At 42.3% G+C, this 4311-nt stretch overlaps 1 non-coding gene across 1 annotated transcript; it reads left to right on the top strand.

Moving 5' to 3' along the window:
• Positions 1-3846: 3846 nt before the first annotated feature.
• On the top strand, positions 3847-3961 carry LOC136738272 (U5 spliceosomal RNA). Its single transcript, XR_010812576.1, has one exon. It is a non-coding gene; the product is annotated as a U5 spliceosomal RNA (small nuclear RNA).
• Positions 3962-4311: the final 350 nt, after the last annotated feature.

Raw genomic sequence — 4311 nt, 5'->3', positions numbered from 1 at the left:
ACCAATAACCGAGGAGCATGAACCAGTTGGACTACATTATCTATGGATGTAATATTTCATCATCATTCATCATCATGTAGCACTTTTCCACACCATGTTTTCAGTGTGGAAGGAAAGTTAGAAATTCTTTCTCTAATACCTGTTTTTCTCTCTTGTATACTTAAGAAAGATAAGGTCAAGCTAGAAGGTCAGGCCAGAAGGTAGTTTGATTTCTGCTTGTTATTTACGATGAGAATCTTGGAGACAATGTCAAACAGTATGATTGAAGTGCCTGCTCCCTAATCCATGTGTTGATCTATGAACTCTGTCCTATAATGATATAAATTCTGCTTAGCTAACTTTTAAGATAACATAGTAATGACTTTCTGATTATAACCAGCTCTTTGATTTTTGTGTATAAAAGCTCTGACTGTTAAAATGAAGGCAGAGCGACTTTGGGATCTTCTTGAGTCACTGTTCCTCTCCACGCTGCGTGTATTAAAGGCATTGCAACTAACGCTCCAACCTGGTTGAAGATGATTGTTCTTCCACATCAGATTTGACATTACTGTATGTATGCAGGCCCTTGTAATTGCTTTTCCAATACTGCCAACTGGTTATTGATGATTGATTTCACATTGTGGTACGAGTATCGAGTGAAATGAGTGCTATCCACCCGAGCAACACAGTGATAACATGGAGCCGGCAGGTCATCCAGGTCACAATAGAGGTCAAGCAGTGGGAGGAGGAAGACGTGGTGGTCAAAGGAATGGAAGGGGACATGCACCCCTTCTGAGAGGTGGTCGTGGGCCTCGTCATAGAGGAGGGCTTAGGCCTCACCAGAGAGGCAGCCATGGGCCTCATTTGAGAGGTGTTGGGGGAACGTGGTAGAGGACAAGGCCACGGACCAGACAACGGCAGCAACAGCAAATAGTGTCCAGTGAAATCCGAGAAATAGTTGTAGAACATGTTGTAAATCATGGCATGACCATGACTGAGGCAGCTACAATGATTCAATCAAACCTCAGAATCAACTCAGGATCAACTGTGGCCTCAATCATCAGAAATGTCCGTACTGAGAAGCGGCAAGTCTTCAGCATGCACTAAACATTAGGCTACTCTCAATTGTCAAATGACTGTATACTGCATACCAATGTGTAGCACAGAGTATAGTGTGCCTTTTGAAAGAAATGCAGACAGAGTGAAGCAGCTGATGACTGAGTATGTTCAGGTATGTTCAGTTTCAAGATGCCTCTTGTGAAAAATGGTTGTGAGAACCTGAACCTGAACACAGGGCTGATGGAAATTTAGAAGTACAGTAATCAATCCTTTGTTTTGCTTTTTACACTAAGCCAGGTGAGGAACACTGCAGTTGACATTTTACTGTAGTTTTGTTCGTTTTTGTAGCTAATTATTTTTGCATGGATTCAAAGAAACCTATGGTGTGATTTGATTGTATTGCATCAATACATTTCAGATTTTGTTCAATGATTCCACTGTGTCTGTAGTATTCTCTCTACTAGTCCTTTTACAGTGATGTATTTATGTGTAGTACCATAATGAAACATGTATCACATATTTTGTACTACAATATTTAATGATTGTACGAACAACTACACAGTGAAACTATCGGTATCTTCTGTGTTACTATGTTACTATGGTATTTCATGATAAATGAGTTATTTGAACCAACAAGTCTGCAAGTGCTAGGTTTCTTTAAAGATATGAATGCACAATGCAATGTTTTGAACATTGGACAGCCTGTGTTACAAGTGATGACCGTTTTGAGTTTTGTGTCTAGAGTTTTGAAAAATGACATCAAGGTTCTGAAATTAGTGACAAAGTGATTGTAAAAAACTGTATATTCATCCTATTTAATGTGCTCTTTTAAAATGTACTTTTCTTTTTTATGTTGCCATTTCTGTTCTACCAATGTTTCAGTTGTTAGCCAAAGATTGACAGAGTACATCTCATACACACAGGCCAGACAGCAATGATTTCTTTTTGAAATTCAATTACAAATGCTGCATGAACTCATCAATACGATTAGAGCTCCTGAAAGCAATATAACTAACTCACTCTACAGCATCTCATTAGCAGTGAAAAGAAACCAAGAAACCTTTTCTTTTCTTTTAATAACACTTATTAAGCACTTGGGCACTGAAGACACCACTTGGTTAAGTTTAGCAAGCGGGATTTTCCCCCATTCATCCATTATGCATTTCCTCAGCTGCGCAACTGCACAGGGCCTTCGTTGTCTTAATTTGCACTTCATAGTGCGCCACACATTCTCAATTCGGAGACAGGTCAGGACTGCAGGCAGGCCATGCTAGCACCCGCACTCTCTGCCTATGCAACCATGCGCTTGAAATCTGGGCAGAATGTGGTTTGGCGTTATCCTGCTGAAAAATGCAGGTACGTCCCTGGAAAAGACGATGTCTGGATGGCAGCATATGTTGCTCCAAAATGTGTACATCTCTTTCTGCAAAAATGGTGCCCTCACAGATGTGCGAGTTACATGACAGACACTCATACACACTGTCACACCTATACACACACAAACACACACTTTCACAGACAGACACACACAGGCTGGAATGGGCTACAAGACCATCACCAAGCAGCTTGGTGAGAAGGTGACAACAGTTGGTGCGATTATTCGCAAATGGAAGAAACACAACATAACTGTCAGTCTCCCTCAGTCTGGGGCTCCATGCAAGATCTCACCTCGTGGAGTTTCAATGATCATGAGAACGGTGAGGAATCAGCCCAGAACTACATGGGAGGATCTTGTTAATGATCTCAAGGTATCTGGGACCATAGTCACCAAGAAAACAATTGGTAACACACTATGCCGTGAAGGACTGAAATCCTGCAGCGCCCGCAAGGTCCCCCTGCTCAAGAAAGCACATGTACAGAGAACTGGATGAAAGTGGTCTCAGATGAGACCAAAATCAAGCTCTTTGCCATCAACTCAACTCGCCGTGTTTGGAGGAGGAGGAATGACCCCAAGAACACCATTCCCACCATCAAACATGGAGGTGGAAACATTATGCTTTGGGGCTGTTTTTCTGCTAAGGGGACAGGACAACTGCACCGCATCAAAGGGACGATGGACGGGGCCATGTACTGTCAAATCATGGGTGAGAACCCTAAGCCAGGGCATTGAAAATGGGTCAAATACTTATTTCCCTCATTAACATGCAAATCAATTTATAACTTTTTTGAAATGCATTTTTCTGGATTTTCTTGTTGTTATTCTGTCTCTCACTGCTAAAATACACCTACCATTAAAATTATAGACTGATAATTTCTTTGTCAGTGGGCAAACGTACAAAATCAGCAGGGGATCAATTACTTTTTTCCCCCACTGTACATACATATATATGGAAAAGAAACATTACAAGTATAAATCACAATAAGATGTAATAAAGTACAGATAAACAAAGTGTAATAAAATGTGATCTGTTTGAAAATGCAGGGACGTCACTGGAAAAGATGATGTCTGGATGGCAGCATATGTTGCTCCAAAATGTGTACATCTCTTCTGCAAAAATGGTGCCCTCACAGATGTGCGAGTTACATGACAGACAGACAGACAGACACTCACACACACTGTCACACCCACACACACACTTTCACAGAGAGACATATACACACACACACACACACACACACACACACACTTTCACACAGAGACAGGCACACACACACACACACACACACACACACATACATACATACATATGGAAAAGAAACAATACTTTTATAAATCACAATAAGATGTAATAAAGTACAGAAAAACTAAATGTAAGAAAATGTGATCTTTAATACACACAAATATGTATGGCTGGTCGGATGCGTCTTGGACTCGGGTTCCTCTTCATTACGTATAACGCTTTTGCCTTTTGCTAAAGCTTTCCGTGGAGGGGATCGTGGGTGAGTTTGTACCATTCTTGGGGGGCTCTGCCTTGTTGGGGCGGAGCTGTGATCCAGGTGAACAGCAGATCGGGCATAGGTGGGCATGTGGGCAGAGGAGTAGGAAGGCCGGTCAAGCAAATAAGCTTGCTAAGGTACGCAGCAGCAGCAAGCAGCCCCCCCATCCAGCCAGCCAGCCAGTCTGGCTGGCAGTGACTGAGTGGTTGACAGACGGCAAGCAACGGAATGTACGTGCTCTGTGATGTCATAGCAGTCAGCTGAGAGAGGCTCGTGATGTCATCGCTGAGCTGGCTGGCTGGCTGGCTCTGTGTGTGTGTGTGTCTGTGTCTGTCTGTTTTTCTGTTTGTCAGTCTGTCTGTCTGTCTCTCTCTCTCTCTCTCTCTCTCAATCTCC

Source organism: Amia ocellicauda, unplaced genomic scaffold (assembly GCF_036373705.1).
Source record: "Amia ocellicauda isolate fAmiCal2 unplaced genomic scaffold, fAmiCal2.hap1 HAP1_SCAFFOLD_55, whole genome shotgun sequence".
Taxonomy (NCBI): domain Eukaryota; kingdom Metazoa; phylum Chordata; class Actinopteri; order Amiiformes; family Amiidae; genus Amia; species Amia ocellicauda.
Note: the sequence above shows the minus strand (reverse complement) of the source record. Positions and strands in the feature narration are given on the sequence as shown.